Source organism: Dendrobates tinctorius, unplaced genomic scaffold (genome assembly GCF_039654945.1).
Source record: "Dendrobates tinctorius isolate UK_male_01 unplaced genomic scaffold, ASM3965494v1 ptg000020l, whole genome shotgun sequence".
Taxonomy (NCBI): Eukaryota; Metazoa; Chordata; class Amphibia; order Anura; family Dendrobatidae; genus Dendrobates; species Dendrobates tinctorius.
The window spans coordinates 28,894,853-28,914,883 of NW_027361688.1; the positions used below are offsets into that span (position 1 = coordinate 28,894,853).

General features: G+C 44.7%; 1 long non-coding RNA gene across 1 annotated transcript; it reads left to right on the forward strand.

Annotated features, from left to right (window-relative positions):
• Positions 1–10,927: 10,927 nt before the first annotated feature.
• On the forward strand, positions 10,928–19,811 carry LOC141083164 (uncharacterized). The gene is made up of 2 exons (XR_012230658.1): positions 10,928–11,019; positions 19,151–19,811. It is a non-coding gene; the product is annotated as an uncharacterized lncRNA (long non-coding RNA).
• Positions 19,812–20,031: the final 220 nt, after the last annotated feature.

A 20,031-nucleotide genomic window follows, 5' to 3' on the forward strand; every position in this document is an offset into this window, starting at 1 on the left:
GCATACACAGGACAGGATTGGAGCCACATACACAGAACAGGATTGGAACCACATACACAGGACAGGATTGGAGCTACATACATGGGACAGGATGGGAGCCATATACACAGCACAGGATTGGAGCCATATACACAGGACAGGATTGGAACCACATACATGGGAAATGATTGGAGCCATATACACAGGACAGGATTGCAGCTACATACATAGGACAGGATGGGAGCCATATACACAGGACAGGATTGGAGCTGCATACACAGGACAGGATTGGAGCCACATACACAGGACAGGATTGGAGCTGCATACACAGGACAGGATTGGAGCCACATACACAGGACAGGATTGGAGCCACATACACAGGACAGGATTGGAGCCACATACACAGGACAGGATTGGAGCTGCATACACAGGACAGGATTGGAGCTGCATACACAGGACAGGATTGTAGCCATATACACAGAACAGGATGGGAGCCACAAACACAGGACAGGATTGTAACCACATACACAGGAAAGGATTGGAGCCGCATACACAGGACAGGATTGGAGCCATATACACAGGACAGGATTGGAGCCATATACACAGGACAGGATTGGAGCCACATACACAGGAGAGGATTGGAGCTACATACACAGAACAGGATGGGAGCCACATACACAGAACAGGGATGAGGGGACAATGCGTACCTGTCTTATTCTCGAGTCAATAAGCTTACCCAGTTTTCCGTGGCAAAATTAGGTGCCTCGGCTTATACTTGGGTCGGCTTATACTCGAGTATATATGGTAACCATGATTTTTAATCCCAGCTTTCCTGCATCTTGGCATGCTTGCCATCAGTCTTGCACACTGCTTCTGGCTCAAAAATGTAAGCGGTTCTTCTTTGTTTGATGGCTTGTGACTATACATCACCCTCTTGATTACATTCCAGAGGTTTTCAGTGGGGTTCAGGTCTGGAGAATGGGCTTCCCATGGCAGGGTTTTGATGTGGTGGTCTCTTATTTTTTGCCAGAGCTGTATATATATATATATATATAAAACAGGATGGGGGAACCCAGACCAATTCTTGCACCAGGGCCAATCGGACTCTAGTTGCGCCACTGGCCCTGTGTTCTTTCCTTCGTAACATCATTTCATGGCTTTGGTGGCAAGCTGTGAGCATCTGTAAAATAAGAGCAAGTATTGGAGTAAGGCAAGGTTCCCAGATATGTGAGCAGCATATACTTTATCAATGTTGGCATCGGTGATGTCTTTTAAATGAATTGGTTTAAAATATATCTTCAGTCATGCAGAGTTGACATAATATTTTTCTACTACAAAAAAAAAGGTAGAAATAAAATTGTGATCATATTATGCACTGCATTTTGGAGAATTGTCCAATTTATTTTAATATAATGTGCAGTGTTTGCATGTATGCTCATTTGTACTTACGGTAGATCTTTTGACACAGTCATGTTTGTCCCTTGGGGAGGCGTTAGACCTTAGGTTGAAATATGGAATAAGAACTACCTGGTTAGGATCAGCAGAATGAGGGTGGGAAGTAATGTCCCGGCTACCAATTTCCAATCAGTTTGTATTATGCACTGACATAGGTCTTGCAATGACATCCAAGAACACAGAGTCACAATGATGTTGTCCTGTGGCTTTTGTGAGGAGAGGAAATAAAACATTACATAGAGTTTATTTGTTACCAGAACTTGTGCTTGGCCTATACCTCTGTCCTATACACTATCCACATGAAGTGATCTGATGTTCTCCTTCACAACTCTGATGCAGAAAGCCTGTTGGGCCTGATATCAAAATATGGTGCTCTGGAGATGGACTGAATCGAGACAGCTGAGGAAGAAGGTCAGATTTGTAGGGCTATTTGGGGAGAATTGAGCCCATAATCAAGCAGACATAGAAACTGTGTAGAAAAGCAGTAGGTAAGTACTCCACCACGTTGGAATGAGGAATACTCCATAAGTGTGACCGTAGTGTGAGCAATAGACACCAATTACTTTGCCAAACTATTAACTTGTTTGAATTCTGCTATTGTGTTACTAGAGGAAGCAGTCCCCCTAAAAATGACTAAAAACCGTGATGGTATCTGCAATCAGCCTGGGAATATTGTTATTATTCTCTAGGCCTTTTCAAAAATCAGGGCATTTAAAGGTTTATTCTCATTTTATGAAACTTGTTTTGTTAGAAAGTATGAAAATAAGCAAGTTCGCAATTGACTTGCTTTTTCTATCTGCTTGCATTCTTCTGTAGAGCTTCTGAGAGCTTTTGTCTTACATATTTTATAGCTTATTACCAAGGGGACTGACGAACAAAGCCTGAGCAAGTATGCACACTAATTACATTCCATGCTGTGGAGTTAATTTATGAGACCCAAATGCCAGGGCATGCTTACAGCCACATCTCAAGTGCTGTGAGCAGTAACTTTAGCTATGCCAGCATGCCTATGTGGCGCCCCTGAGGCTCAGTCGCCACAGAGGTACTGCACCCCCTCCTGAGGTGTGGTATCCCACCATCCAGGTAAGGTGGAGATGTGGCGCCCCTGAGGCTCAGTCGCCACAGAGGTAATGCACATCCTCCTGAGGTGTAGTATCCCACCATCCAGGTAAGGTGGAAGCTCCCGACCACACTCCAACACCTGCACCCCACACCACAAAGTAGTGTAGCAAAGCACCTTCGGCGGCTCCCTGCTTGGAGTACAGCAAAGCACCCATTGGTGGCTCCCTGCTTGGAACACGAAACGTGCTGGGAGGTGGGTGGAGTTTAGGAGCAGGAAGAGTTTAGGATTAGAGGTCAGTTGATTAGAGAGTTGGAGAAGAGAAGATCCCCGGAGAGAGGGATGGAAGGATGGAGGTGCTGCAGCCGGATCCCAGTGATCTGGGTCTGTTGGCACGGGAGAGGAAGAGAAAGAGCAATGTAGACTGAAAGCCTGATTCTCCATAGAAGGAAAGATTAGCATGGAACGTGAGAAGTAAGAGAGAACAGAGGACGTGGGTTAGAAGAGCACCCTTCCTAGAAGTTCTAAGCGCAAGGCCGGGGCCCGGTCCCCGAGGTTGTATGGATACTAATGGTCCTGCAGCAGACACCGGAGGAATAGAAGCAGTGACCACTTTATTCCCACACAAGACTTGGGGGCACCACAGCAACAGGATACTGACCCGGGACATAGTAGCAAGGAGTCCCCAGAGCAGGCTACAGCTGTCTGCCGTACAAGTAGAATTCATAGGAACATCGGACAGGAGGAACTCCAGTGTAACTCAGTACGAGGAGTACTTCACTTAAAGGCGCTATAAGAGGAGACATTCAGCAAGGCACATATTGGCGGAGTGTTGGAAAGGAGTATTCCATCTGGCCGGGAGGTTGACTGAGTCCCTGGCCCAGAGGACACGGCACGGAGGCAGGCACCTGTTTGTACAACAGACTGTGAGTAAAGCTTTGGAACTACATGCCCTGGTGTCCTCCACTCATTCCTGAGAGAACCTGCCCAGCACTGCTGCATCCTCTGCGTCTGACACTACACCATCTGCGTGTCACCTCACCTACACTGCCCTGGGACTACAGCCCTGCCTGTGGAGGGCTATATCATCATTGCTACACCACACCATCTGTCCCAGAAGAACTGTCTACAGCGTCGGCTTACATCTCCATTGCCGAACACCACAGGTGGCGTCACGAATCACTTATAAACTTTATTCACAACTCAACCCCTTTTACATGGGCGCCCAGGGCCACGGGCCGGGTCACAGCTGCCATGACATCTCCCATTGAAACTCATAGGGCCCGGTACAGAGTACCCCACAGCCCTGGGAGGGCGACCCAGAGACACCTGACCACACTCCAACACCTGCACCCCACACCACAAAGTAGTGTAGCAAAGCACCTTCGGTGGCTCCCTGCTTGGAGTATAGCAAAGCACCCAACGGTGGCTCCCTGATTGGAACACGAAACGTGCTGGGAGGTGGATGGAGTTTGTTTACATTACAAGGAGCGGGAAGAGTTTAGGATGAGTAGTCAGTCAGTTGGTTAGAGGGTTGGAGAGAAGAAGATCCCCGGAGAGAGGGATAGATGGATGGAAGTGCTGCAGCAGATCCCAGTGACCTGGGTCTGCTGGCACAGGAAAGGAAGAGAGAAAAAGCATCATAGACTGAAAGCCTTACTCTCCATAGAAAGAAAGATTAGTATGGAACGTGAGGAGTAAAAGAGAACAGAGGACGTGGGTGAGAAGAGAACCCTTCCTAGAAGTTCTAAGCGCAAGGCCGGGGCCCAGTCCCTGAGGTTGTACGGATACTAATGGTCCTGCAGCAGACACCGGAGGAATAGAAGTAGTGACCACTTTATTCCCACACCAGACTTGGGGGCACAACAACTGGATAGTGAGCCGGGACTTAGTAGCAAGGAGTCCCCGAAGCAGGCAACAGCTGTCTGCCGTACAAGTAGAGTTCATAAGAACATCGGACAGGAGGAACTCCAGTGTAACTCAGGAGTACTGGGAGTACTTCATTTAAAGGCGCTATAAGAGGAGACGTTCAGAAAGGCAAATGTTGGCGGAGTGTTGCAAAGGAGTATTCCATCTGGCCTGGAGGTTGACTGAGTCCCTGACCCGGAGGACACGGCACGGGGGCAGGCACCTGTTTGTACAACAGACTGTGAGTAAAGCTTTGGAACTACATGCCCTGGTGTCCTCCACTCATTCCTGCGCCAGCCCGTCCAGCACTGCTACATTCCTTGTGCCAAACACTACACCATCTACATGTCACTTCACTTACTCTGCCCTGGGACTACAGCCCTGCCTGTGGAGGGCTATAACATCATTGCTGCACCACACCATCTGTCTCAGAGGATCTGTCTGCAGCGTCGGCTTACATCTCCATTGCCGAACACCACAGGTGGCGTCACGAATCACTTATAAACTTTCACCACAATAAGCACACTGCCACAAACCCCTTTTACAATGGGCGCCCAGGGCCACGGGCCGGGTCCCAGCTGCCGTGACATGTCCCATTGAAGCTCATCGGGCCCGGTACCGAGTACCCCCACAGCCCTGGGAGGGCGACCCACCTGTATGAGTAAGGGCTCATACTCACTTGCGAGAGACTCGCACAAGAATCGTGCGAGTCTCTCCCATGAAAACCTGGCACTGCCGCCGGCACTCGGACAGGAGCGATATGCATGTATTTCTATGCAGCCGCACGTTCTGGTCCCAGTGCCGGCGGCATTGCCAGGTTTTCATGCGAGAGACTCACACGATAATCGTGCGAGTCTCTCGCAAGTGAGTATGAGCCCTAAAAGCCAGTGGATGTCAGAAGAAATAAAGTTAATTTTCACCCACATGCCGCACTTTAAGTAGAGCGCGGTCAAGACCTTCTTAATGCTATTAACCTGCATATTAAATCTAATAGGTTACCCTTAATTTTTTCCCACGACAGCCAATTTTAGTTTTAGAGCTTTTTTTCCGTTCCCTTCTTCCAAGAGCCATAACTTTTTCATTTTTCCATCTACATAGCTGTATGACAACTTGTTTTTTGTGGTTTTGATTGACGCCATTCACTTTACCATTCAATATAATGAAAGACAAGAAAAAAAAAAACAGTGTAATGAAATTGGGGAAAAAATGTAATTATGCCATGGTGTTTTTTTGTGTTTCCACCATCTTTGCAGAGTTTGTGCATGCAAGGATGGAGGTAGCTCCTGGTGCCCTCCCCCTCAAGCCAGAGGCCTGGGGCAACCACCCCTTCTTCCCTCCCCATACCCTGTGCATGTAGCTCTATCAAACATAAATCCAGTAATACCTTTACATAGTCAGTCAGTTCCTCCATTACTGAAAAATCAGGGTTTAAATTGATTTGATATGCAAATGAGGCTAAAGAACTATGATAGATCTGAAGCCTTTGTCACTCAAGCTGGTCACTGAAGGCAGATGGCCAGTCCTGACCTGGCTTCAGTGACCAGCAAGTTAACACCAAACCTGTGGTAGAATAAATAGGACCCCACCCCTTCAGTGTTTGCTCTTACATTTTTTCCACTGCCATACAATGGGCCTTTTTATTGCCAGATTATTATTATTCTCTTTACCAAGGGGACATTTCTCACCAGAGATATAAGGAAGAGCAAAATAAAGGCATGCCTCTGAGGAACCTGTGAACCACACCCACTTGGTGAACATAATAAAAATTAGAACTAATTAAAAAAGTCCCTATCTCTAGAAATGCATATTGGATTTTAAAAAAACATCTCAGGGATGCAGCAGGAATAAAATAATAGCAAGAACTGGCCACATGTGACATGATGACAGGTCATCTTTAAGAATGTTGATACTCCTTCACCTGAACTTTATTTTATATGTCTGTTTTCTTAGGTCTCATGGCCACAAGAACACTTTGACCATATCACATTGACACAGCATTTAATCTTAATTATCCAGATGTCTATTTTCAGTAGGCAAAGAGACATAGGCTATTGTTTGAATGTTGACTCATGAGTTGTTTTTTGTCACAGCTTATTGTCTGCTATCTTTGGGGGGGCAGCAACATAGGGTAATTGAACAATAGATTTTTGCTAATATGCTGATTACCTATTGTATAAGCTCAGCCAGTTTGTTGACCTGCAAAACAGAGAAGGAAGAACTATGCAGATTGCTTAAATACTCAAACAATGAGAGATAAACTCATCCCACCTCCCCCCTGACCTTTGGATAATGAAAACCACAACTAGGAACACTCTACAAGAAAGCTGCTAGATTTGGCTCCATCAAGAGGGACACAGATTTGACATGCTACAGAATGCCAGCTTAAGGAGCACAGCCCTATCTGGTAGAATAGTCTACAGCAGGGTTCCCCAACTCCAGTCCTCAAGGCCCACCAACAGGTCATGTTTTCATGATTTCCTTAGTATTGCTCAGGTGATAATTCCATCACCTGTGCAATACAAAGGAAATCCTGAAAACATGACCTGTTGGTGGGCCTTGAGGACTGGAGTTGGGGAACCCTGGTCTACAGGATAGCTGCCAGGAAGTCTTGGCTCCATCAAGGGGAGTAACTTTATAAAACCGTAGCCAGGAGCACTCTACAGGACAGCTGTCATGACACCATGGCTTCATCAAGAGGGACACATATTTGACATTCTACAGGATGCCAGCTTCAGGACCACGGCCCTAGTTGGAAAAATACAGATCTGCTCCATTGACCACCATGGGTATGTTTGGGGAAGTTAGGATTTGGACCCGCTCGTCACCTGGACCCATGGAGTGGTTTGGGGAAGGCAGGATTGGGGTCCTCTGGTCACTTGGCCCCATGAATATGTTTGGGGAAGTCAGGATTGGTCACCTGGTCTCATGGAGACATTCGGAGAAGCCAGATTGTGATCCTCCAGTCACCTGGCCACGTGCCTCAATGGACTGTCAGCTTCCTAAGCTTGTCATTACATCCTCTCTGTGGGTGCCCACCAAAAGCGGTGTGCCACAGGTGAGGGTAGTCAGCCATGGAAGTCCCAAAGTCGAGGCTGCTCTAATCCTGGTGAGACAGCGAAAGGGTGAGACTCTGTAATTTAGGACCATCTTAGGTATTTTGCTAGGACTGTTCTATATGTTATTATCTGTTGGTGATTAAATAAAGTATTGCCACGCTGTTTTACCTCTCACCCTGTGTTGTCTGAGTAGTATTATGGCCATGGTAAAGTAGAGTGGGTGTTCAGTGGGATGAGGCCTGATCCATGCGGTCTCAGGCAGCAAACGTGAGTCCCCACTGACCCCCGTGTCTCCACACATACGCTCCATTTTGAAGTTGCATCAGAGTGTGACAGTGAATTTACCTTTATAAAAGTCTATTGGAACTCCAGTCGTGAGAGAAAACCTCACAACTTTACTTCTTGAATGAGAGTTTGCTGAATTCAGGCATAGAAATAGCATTGTGTCAAATCACCGTTTATTCTCCATTTATACAATCACTTATTCCATTTATGTATAAATAGTTTCTGTGCAGAAAGGCTCTTTCTGCCGGTGCTGAGCGTGGTCCACTCCTGACTCATTTCTCATTGCAGTTCGTCAGTATATTAATCATATATCCCTATTTCGTTTTGTGGCATTCTGAGCCTATTTTTAGCTTTAGAGCTAAGCTTGTGACTTAAGACATTTTTTTCTTACAAATATCAGAACACAGGTGAGAATTAAAAAAAAAAGAGAGATTTGTTTTTTCGTCATGAGGCTCATGTTCAAGTATAGGAAATGTGATAGAGTGGTAAATGTTTTTACTTCCAAATCCGAGAAGTTCTCTTCCAAATCTGCACCCTATTTTACCGTAAATTGCCGCACTTTCATGATGCACATTTCATCCATGTAGCTTGGACAGGAACTATTTTCTTCAAAAAATAAAGGTAACCAGCTCACCTGCTTTCTTGGCTAGTAGTGGTGCGTGGAAGCTTGGATATTTCGTGAAGCCACAAGTGGAGTAAATCAAGCTCAAGCTTGAAAAAGAACATATTGTTCGATACGCGTTGCTGTGTCTTTCCGCTATGATGGGGCATGTCCGTTTATCCTTGTTCTTATGCCTTGAATACATTTTTGTATATTTGGAAGCTGGAAACTTTTTTCATTATTGAACTATTTTCTTCACCTGTACAAAGGGCCAGCATTGTCAAAATTGTAGGTAGGCTTTAGACTGGACTGAGTAGCTCATGAATTCTAGATTTTGCTGGACATTATGAAAATATTATACTTAGTTCAACTGGTCTAAGCATATAAATCTAGTGTCTAAGCCAATAAAATGGCTTACGTTATGTTTGCCAACTCTCATAGAATACCTGATAGGGCCCATAAAAGGAGAGAGGGTGACACCTGCTGCACTCTTGTTTTAGGGTATGCAAGTCGACAACTCTAGTTTCATGTCCCTTGGGAATTGTGCTTCTGTCCTCCGGACTGGGAGATCGAGAGTTAACTTCTGTCAGTATTTGCACCCTGTTTTGTGGCTGAAAGCTATTTAAGCTCCTGAGATCCTGTTGTCCCCTGACAGTTATAACTTGACTAGCTTCAGTGAACTTCCATGTGTCAATAGACATTCTTGCTTTTGACTTCAGCTCGTTTTTTTACTTCTCTCCTTTGTAACTGCATTGACCTCCTTGTTCAGACCTGGCTACCAGACCATTCTTTCTGCCAGCTTGCACCAACGACCAGCAACTGACTCTGTCGTTCCTTTGTAAACCCACTTTCCTATACAGGTGTTAAAGGGTGAAGGCCAGAGCAAACCCTGGGATCTGGTAAAGAGAGTGGCTTGCACTGCCAGGCGATCACTGAAAGATCCAAGGTGCAGAGTGTTCCAAGTTGCCTAAAATTGTTGGCAAATTTCCAGAGAGTCAAACATACTATCCATAAGTCTATGCCCCCAAGTGTCCAGTGCTTATCCATGGACAGTAACAGCACACCAGGATAGGGTATAGCCTGCCCAAAAGGATGGCATGCTAATTCATGAAACTTGGGGGTACCTTTTGGTGTACGTTGACAGAAATAGTTTACATAAATGGAAGATGCCTTCTATTATTATGTGTCTTAAACAAGTCATTCCGCCATAGAATGTGTATCCTGTACAGCCATAAAGGGACTTCTGTCCACATTGAAGAGGACGCCACTTACTCAAAGGCGTGAGTACCCAAACCTTACACTCTGATCCTACATGTAGTACTCAAACCTATAAGGCAGATACACAAGACATAGCTGCGATTTCTCATTTATTGATTTTGAAAGTTTCATAGAAGCACTGTATTACGACTGAAGGTGGTGCACCTGGTTCGTGGATCCACTGTGACACAGACTGGACCTACCCTAGAGGGACATAACTAAGCAGCTACCTTGGTGTTCACTGGAGCCTCTAGTGGTGAGGTCAAGTATGTGTGGCGGGTAGCTGTGAGGTGCCACTCCAGGGCGACGTCCGTCAGAAGCAACTGACCCCAAGGGTCTAAGCCATTAATCCAGATTCCTAGACAGGGCAGGACGTCTACTGGGAAGTACAGACAGGACGGCCAGTAGGGACAGGTACAGACACATAGGCCTCAGGTAACAGTTCTGGTACCACATTTGCTGCCACGGGGTACAGCTACCGCTGATGCGGTTTCAAAATATGGACACCATCAGAGCGGTCATAGGTAACAAGGACATCCTATGCTGGACTAATGGGACACAGGATGCGGGAATATTTATAACAGACTAGGGACAGGGGACCGGGCAAGATAAACTTGCACAGACCAAACCACCTAACCATTACTATAGGGGTTGCTCAGGCACCTCCTTATTGAGGAAGGTGCCTTTTATACAAGATGCCTCCCCGCCACTGGCTGGGAGACACCTTGCAGGTGAACACATTAGTAAATGCCTTCCAGCTGTTAGATAGGGGCATTTACTAAGTGCGCATGCTAGCCCTTTAAGAACAGGGAACGCCACTGAGGCACAGTGCGGCGTGCACAGGAACAGACAGGGAGTACTGTGGGACCTTACTGGAGGGGAGTGAGTAACGCTGCCTCCCTGCATGGAGGGAGAAGGGGACACCATGCAGGGGCGCCGGCAGCAGCACTACAGACTGTATATTACTGTACCCCATTACAGGGGAGGGGTATATCAATAATGGTTACTGGTCTGATAACTACAGGGCACCACTGTCCTTAACAGATTCATAAAAAATGTGTAATCTTGCTTTTTCCAGGAATTCTGCAGCAACTGTGGAAATCATTTGCAAATACCTATTTTATGTCGCCCCGTGTGTTTTCATGAAGCTGCATGCCTTAAATCATCACCCCTAGGGTTAAATCCGACTCAGTAGAATGCGTTGCCCATTTTTAACCCTTTGTTTCCTGAATCCTTCATCAATTACGCACGCATTGTCAGCCTGACAGCTCGTTGAGTTAAAAGACTGGACCCCCCCTCCAGTTTTCAGGGCGTAATATTGATTTGATTGACAGCCATATGCCGAGGGAGTCAGTCTTGGAACAGCAGGGTACGCTGCAGGTCAGGACTGAAGCAAAGTACCAGAGCACTGTGTGTCGGTAAGCCACTCTGCTGTTTCACTTGGCCGCAGTCCCTAATAGACCAAATCAGACAAAAAACGCGACTCCGTCTGAATATATAATGCGCTTTGGATATTGATGATGAGGAGGGATGCGGGGGATTGCAGACGCTGGTGCTGTTGCATGCAGCCATTATGACATCAGAGAAAAGGAGAGAGGGGCCAGAAGGCACGATTCAGACAAAAGATGCGATAGCAGTGATACATAGAGAAGATAACATTGAACAGAACGTAGAAACAAAGAAAAACGCTAAAGGTGGAACTGTAGGGTTAAGTAGGCGATCGTGGGGACATCTGGAGAGTCACTGGAGAGAGGAGACTCCGGTCAAGGGCAAAGGGCCACCATAGGGTGCTAGTAATGTATCACTGGTGACAGAAGTACGAATTGCCCCATACGTATGACCATTGAGGGGGCGGCGAGTTTCTGCGTTATCTAGTAGTGTAATGCAGCCAAGTATGGAAAGCTGAGGAGCAGGACAGATGGAATTATACCGAACCATTTTTGTTGTTTTTTCTCCTTAGGGTCAAGTATTGGCATTAGGAGAAGCGAGAAGTAACATAACACAGGGTGGTTCTGCCCTAGGGAGGGGCTTTATATGATCCCCGTCTGCTGCAGCGCCGGCTCGCTTCACCCCATTCCAAGATGACTGGAATACTGAGTAGTAATGCAGCACAAAGCGCCGGCTGGGGGACACAACACAGCAAGCACGGGGACATTGTGCTGGAGAATGAAAGTCTTCCAGACGTTGCTATCATGACAAGCAGACTCGTATCATCAGACGCGGCTTTAACCCTTGCACTGCACTCATTCATTTTCGCTGCAATTTTATTTTAAGGAAATTTCTTAATCCCACTTTTTACGGGTGACTTATTCTACTAAGACGGGCTTTACGCACTGAGCAGGTCTCTCGAGTTGCGTTAAAGTCGGTGATTGGTGAATAATAATTGAATAAATGGGTTTTGGGTAACACGATGGCAGACTGGGGGAACCCAGTGCAATCAGTCCTGGGGACCTAGAAAGAACCACAGTGTTGTCTGCTGTTAGGGCATGCTAGGGTTAATTTATGAATGCTGGCATTTTAAATACCTGTCTTAAAGGGTTTTCCGGGGTCATCTTTAAATCTTTACTGTAGAAAGCAATATTCAGCAACAAAATCCCACCCATTTGCCCAATCCAGCACTGCTACTCCTACCTCTCCGCCGGATCGGAAGAGGTGATATCATTTATCACTACCAGTCACCTGACCCTGCAGCCTATCTGTTGCCTCAACTATCAAATGATCCAAGACATCAACTTTTATATTGTGAGCTCCCCCTAGTGGCATAGTGAAGCTATTCTTACCCCTGGTAGTCCACCCCCAGCTCCAGTACTGCCACTCTGTCTCCATCAGATCAGAAGAGATGACATCACAAGATATTGATGTCCCTTAGGATGAATGTTCAGAATTGTATAGACTGGTAAGTCGACTCCCAGCTTCACCCCTGATGAGCTGTTTGAAAAGGCCCCTGCCTTCCCTTTATTGTGTATCGGACACATTTTTCAGTATCTGTACCCAGCCCATCCCACTCGCCTGAATGAGCTTGAGTTATAGAGAGCTGCATTACCAGGTACAGCCACTATCTGATTCCTAGATCTGTTTCTGGTAAACAAGGGCACCCAGTGTTCCCTCGAGTGATCAGCCCCTTTAAGCCATACTGGCTAACTCTCCAGGGATTGTTTGAGGGCTCCTGAAAAAGGGAAGATTTCCCTGAATCACCATAACAGTCAGCAGGTATCCTGGGCTAATATAAGGATAGAAAACGGATAGCACTCACTGATCCTTAAAAAGTTCCATACTTTTACTGAACAGCGCTTCTACGGGTTTTGACCCGTAGAAGCGCTGTTCAGCGCGAAACGGCCGTCGTCAGCACCTGTATCTGCACACTCCTGTCCTCACTCTCACGGCCAGGATGTTTTAATCGCTTTTGAATAAAGTATGGAACTTTTTAAGGATCGCTGAGTGCAATCCATTTTCTTTCTTCTATGGAATTCAGCATGATGTTTCTTCTGGAGGAGCACCCAGAACCCTAAAGGTATAGCCTGCAATCGTTTATTACACCTGTGGCACACTGATTCAGCAGTACTAGCGGTGCTGTCTTCTTTTTTCCTTTGGAAATGTGGATAATCTAAGGATAGGACATCAATATCAAAGTCGTGAAGAAAAACCCTTTAATGGCCACTATGAAATGCTCCATTTTCCTTTTAGCCGTTGTGTAGAATACCTTTTACCTTTGACCAGACAAGACTTCCTGGTCGATCGCGCCTTTGGCTTTCATCTTCACTGGAGTTACTTTCAAGACAAAACCCTTTTGAATGCAGTGATAATAACAAGTTTAAGAATGAGAACTTTTGTGTATGTCCATGTAATTTGTAGTTTCTTGGCAAATTATAGATTATTGTAGAGGCACAATAAAATCGAACATTGAATACATATCTTTTATATCTGCATTTCTGCTATTTATTCAATTAAGACGCTTAGCACACATTTTGTCGTTGGCAGATGGGCTCACACAATTTAATCAAATTGTGTGAGCCCGTCTGCTAATGACAAGGCTGCTTCTTTACACGGGAACCCAAATTGAGAAGAAAACACATCAATCATCCACATCTGTAGTTAATAAGGGCTTATAATAAAATGCAAACAAAAAAAAATGCCCAAAAAAGACAGAACAATTACAATTGCCTTTATTAAACAAAATATGGCTGCACAATAAACAACATGAAAACACAGTAAGACAGTAAGACAAGGTTAAAAACGAGGGCAGAGGTAAACAGGCCAAAAAGATGTCATTGATACAGAGGGTAACATGATTAAATGAATGATAAATCATAAATGATCACTGATACTAAATATGATAATTTATACATGATTAACTATACAAAGGGATAGAGTAAAAAAAAGATACCGTATATTATAAATAATTGGGTAATAAACAATGATAATCAATGTAACCATGTATTAATAATTTATTATTCCAAGGCATAAATACAGTCATATGTAAAAGTTTGGGCACCCCTATTAATGTTAACCTTTTTTCTTTATAACAATTTTGGTTTTTGCAACAGCTATTTCAGTTTCATATATCTAATAACTGATGGACTCAGTTATATTTCTGGTTTCAAATGAGGTTTATTGTACTAACAGAAAATGTGCAATCTGCATTTAAACAAAATTTGACCGGTGCAAAAGTATGGGCACCCTTATCATTTTCTTGATTTGAACACTCCTAACTACTTTTTACTGACTTCCTGAAGCACTAAATTGGTTTTGTAACCTCATTGAGCTTTGAACTTCATAGCCAGGTGTATCAAATCATGAGAAAAGGTATTTAAGGTGGCCACTTGCAAGTAGTTCTCCTATTTGATTCTCCTATGAAGAGTGGCATCATGGGCTCCTCAAAACAACTCTCAAATGATCTGAAAACAAAGATTATTCAACATAGCTTTTCAGGGGAAGGACACAAAAAGTTGTCTCAGAGATTTAACCAGTCAGTTTCCACTGTGAGGAACATAGTAAGGAAATGGAAGAACACAGGTACAGTTCTTGTTAAGCCCAGAAGTGGCAGGCCAAGAAAAATATCAGAAAGGCAGAGAAGAAGAATGGTGAGAACAGTCAAGGACAATCCACAGACCACCTCCAAAGACCGGCAGCCTCATCTTGCTGCAGATGGTGTCACTGTGCATCGGTCAACAATACAGCGCACTTTGCACAAGGAGAAGCTGTATGGGAGAGTGATGCGAAAGAAGCCGTTTCTGCAAGCACGCCACAAACAGTCGCCTGAGGTATGCAAAAGCACATTTGGACAAGCCAGTTACATTTTGGAAGAAGGTCCTGTGGACTGATGAAACAAAGATTGAGTTGTTTGGTCATACAAAAAGGCGCTATGCATGGAGGCTAAAAAACACAGCATTCCAAGAAAAACACTTGCTACCCACAGTAAAATTTGGTGGAGGTTCCATCAAGCTTTGGGGCTGTGTGGCCAATGCCGGCACCGGGAATCTTGTTAAAGTTGAGAGTCGCATGGATTTAACTCAGTATCAGCAGATCCTTGACAATAATGTGCAAGAATCAGTGACGAAGTTGAAGTTACGCAGGGGATGGATATTTCAGCAAGACAATGATCCAAAACACTGCTCCAAATCTACTCAGGCATTCATGCAGAGGAACAATTACAATGTTCTGGAATGGCCATCCCAGTCCCCAAACCTGAATATCATTGAACATCTGTGGGATGATTTGAAGCGGGCTGTCCATGCTCGGCGACCATCAAACTTAACTGAACTGGAATTGTTTTGTAAACAGGAATGGTCACAAATACCTTCATCCAGGATCCAGGAACTCATTAATAGCTACAGGAAGCGACTAGAGGCTGTTATTTTTGCAAAAGGAGGATCTACGAAATATTAATGTCACTTTTATGTTGAGGTGCCCATACTTTTGCACCGGTCAAATTTTATTAAAATGCAGATTGCACATTTTCTGTTAGTATAATAAACCTCATTTGAATCCAGAAATATAACTGAGTCCATCAGTTATTACATATATGAAACTGAAATAGCTGTTGCAAAAAACAAAATTGTTATAAAGAAAAAAGGTTAATATTAATAAGGGTGCCCAAACTTTTACATATGACTGTATACAAGTGCATAAGAAAAAATTGTAATACAACACTAATTAAAAAATATTATATTAAAATTTAATGTGACACAATTCCCCAGCAGAGGTCACTGTTAGACAATTCAGAAAATAGCTAGAGTAAAATTACCTCATATACTCGAGTATAAGCCGACCCAAGTATAAGCCAACCCCCCTAATTTTGCCATAAAAAACTGGGAAAACTTATTGACTCGAGTATAAGCCTAGGGTGGAAAATGCAGCAGCTACTGGTAAATTTCAAAAATAAAAATGGATACCAATAAAAGTAAAAGTAATTAAGACATTAGTTGGATAAATGTTTTTGAATAGTCAAATTGAATCAGGAGCCCCATATAATGCTCCATACAGTTCATGATGGGCCCTATAAGATGCTCCATACAAAATACACCCCATATAATGCTGCACAAAGGTTAATAATGGCCCCATAAGATGCTCCCTTGAATAATATGCCCCATATAGTGCTCCATAAAGGTTATGGCCCCATAAGATGTTCCATAGATTATGCCCCATATACTGCCCCATAAGATGCTCCATAGAATATCCTGCCCCATAAGATGCTCCATAGTTATGCCCCCATATGCTGCCCCCATAAGATGCTCCATAGATTATGCCAACATATGCTGCTGCCATATGCTGCTCCATGGATTATACCCCCATATGCTGCCCCCATAAGATGCTCCATAGAATATGCCCCCATATGCTGCTCCCATATGCTGCTCCATGGATTATGCCCCCATATGCTGCTCCATATATTATGACCCCATATGCTACTCCATAGATTATGCCCCCATAAGATGCTCCATAGATTATGCCCCCATAAGATGCTCCATAGATTATGCCCCCATATGCTGCTCCATGGATTATGTCCCCATATGCTGCTCCATATATTATGCCCCCGTAGGCTTCCCCATAAGATGCTCCATATATCATGCCCCCATATGTTGTCCCCCTATGCTGCTCCACATATCATGCCCCCATATGCTGCTCCATATATCATGCCCCATATGCTGCTCCATATATCATGCCCCATATGCTGCTCCATATATCATGCCCCATATGCTGCTCCATATATCATGCCCCCATATGCTGCCCCCATAAGATGCTCCATACATTTTGCCCCCATATGTTGCTCCATGGATTATGCCCCCATATGAAGCTCCATATGCTGGGTGCCAGGTGCCAGTGTCGCTGCTGCCTCAGGACCCGGCACCTGAGACATTCACCTGTCCTGCATCCATCGCTGCTCGCCGGCCGCCACTATCTGCCATGTCATCTGTCAGTGACGTTCAGGCAGCAGAGGGCACGGCGCATACTAACCACATCACTTTGCCCTCTGCTGTCTGAATGTCACTGACAACTGACAAGAGGACACATCAGACAGCAGCAAGCACTGATGGACCGGGGACAGGTGAATATAGCCTATACTTACCCCATCCTGGCTTGGTCTCTGCAGCTCCATTCTCCCATGGTCTCCCTTTCTGCCTTCAGTGGTCACGTAGTACCGCTCATTAAACTCATAAATATGAGCATATTCATGAGTTTAATGAGCGGTACCATGTGACCGCTGAAGGAAGGGAGACCGTGGAGAAGCGGAGGGCTGCAGAGACCGAGCCAGGATGGGGTAAGTATGATCTGTGACACCCCCGCTCCCCCTACACCTGCCAACCCCCAGGTTTATGACTCGAATATAAGCCGAGAGGGTGACTTTCAGCCCCAAAAAAGGGCTGAAAATCTCGGCTTATATTCAAGTATATGCGGTAAATAATAACCAGGATAATCAATTTATACTGACCCAGTTGCATGATATGGCCTGCTCCCTCTCACCCCTCACCCCAATGCGCATTTCCCTTTGTTGCTTTGTCAGGGAATGTTGTGAGAGGAGAGGTAGCGTGAATAATTTTGATCAAGCTATATGAGCCCATCTGCCAATGACAAGGCAACCTATTTCCATGGGAAACCTACAAGAGACAAAATGAGCAAAAACCCTGCTGTAACTAAATAAGTAAAAAGAAAAAGTGCATTTAAATAACACAGAGTTCTTAGTAATACTGTTTTTGATCAAAAATAGCATAAAAGCCATCCCACCGTCGACAAGGTGACTCTGATTTGGATGGTCCTACACTGTCTAATATTAAAAACCTTACCATGTGTCAGAGCTGGCCTCAGTGTGTGAATAAGGTCAGACAAAAGGACTGAGTCCCAACCTAAGGACACCAGTATGGGGAGGCTTTTAAATACAAAATAAAAAAATTGAGCTTTGTCTAAGTTGGTATACATGCCACACATACCAAGTTAGACCAAGCTCAAATTTTGTGTTTTTTCTTTATACTTTTGCATTCTGTGCAAGTCGGGGTATGGTGTCCCTCTTCTGAGCTGGAAATTGTATTTAAAAGCTTCTCCAGACTGGTTGGGACCCGGTCCAGCACCGTCACCGGAGAATCCTGACAGCGTGCAATGTGCATGCTTTGAGGATTCATAACTCTGCTGTCACATAGAGTGATGGCAGACTTGAACTACAAGCCTGGACAACCTGTTTAAAACAACAAGGTATACTACACACTGCAATATTGCGCATCCATTTTCAAAGGAGCCCCGTTCTGAAGCAAACTCCTGCAGACAGGTCCAAGTCCGGTAAGTGCTCGACACAGAATAGCCCATCATCAGAGATGTGTGTACAAGGTGGTTTGGTGGTGAACTAATTTCATCAGCTAAGCCAGCCCCCTTCTCTGTCTATATATTGGCTTTGATGTAGAAGGGGTCTGGCTTAGCTATTGAAATAAGCCAGTCAGCCAGCCCCTTCACACACAGCCCTGATGATGTGATGACTCCGAAAGCTCTGGCCTGTTTTGAGTACAAGCAGGACATGAGTTGCAGGGTGTCTGAACCAGGACTGATATCTTTAAATCAGGACATCTTTGATAATTGAAGTCTATCATACATTTGTATAAATGTTAAATAAGTTGTCACAACTTAGCACAGGATAGGGGATAGTTTTCTGATCCCTGGTGGTTCCATCACTGGGATCACTACTGATCGGGACTTTGACATGTGCTCCGTCGTTCCATTAAAGTATGCTCCATTACTATTGCTAGACTTCAACACTTGTCCCATAGACCATGAATGGAAAGGTGGTGGCCATTTACGGTCATCATTCCATTCTAACACGACCGTTCAGAGCCCGAGATCAGAAGGGGGTCTTAGTAATCAGCAAATTATCCCCCAGTCCTGTGTATAAGTTGGGACAACCTCTTGAAGATCTATGAATCCTCATTGTACTTGGCTTGTGTAAGCTTGGCTGGTAGTGATAAGGTTAAGGAAAAGTTGTATACTTAGGAGAAGAACAATAGATTATGTTCCCTGAGCTGTTCTCATCCTTTCCCTCGCTCTCTAACTGCTTTCTGCTTTGTCTTGCAGTTCTACGTGCCTCTAATTCAGGTGCCATCTGGGCACTGTCACGTCGAGCTTCGGTCTGCAGATTTTTGGCTGGGGAACTTCATGCCCTGCTGAGTAGGTGAAGCTGTGAAATATAAAGAGCTTCTCCAACATCCCGAGGATTCCCTGATCCCCAGTGATCCATCTGCTGTAGGAGGAAATGTTTCTGTCTTCAACTGTGGAAGAGGAGCTCATGTGGGGATGGATCATTACCTGTCAATCATCAATCATCCCTTGGCATAGCGCAACAGAAATCGTGCTGAAGAAGAACAGATATTGGCTGACTCTACAGGATGGAGACAACCGCTACAAAAGCTCCTCCTGAGCATCTCAGAAACATATCAGATGCACCGGTCATCCCTGTCTCATCCCTGACATTTTACATACAATTTTCCGATATTCTATACACTTCATTTTCGAAAAGTTCATTTTTGGCAAAACAAAATCAAATTTCCTTGGAAAATTGGGCGAATTGACCTAATCAGAATTTTAAAAGATTTACTCTACTATGAATTTTGCACAGACCTCTGATGCTCTTTCATGTCCTTCACACAATGTAACCACCTGATTAGTTGTTGTCAATGAAAAATTTTCATTTTAAAGGGTATTTCCAACCAAACAAAAATAAAGATGTTAGAACTAATATTGTCTCCTTAGACCAGATGCCACATTCCTTTATGAACCACAACAGCCTCAATTCTAGTCATCTGTGCAACAGAAGAGATCAACTCCTGCTTACCGGGAAAACCCCTTGAGGTATGGCAAAAATGAGGCATCTGGTGTTATTAGGCAAGATGCCCCATTCTTCCACTAATCCTGGGCCCTCAGTTCAAGTCCTGTACTGGACAGAGGAGAGAGATTCC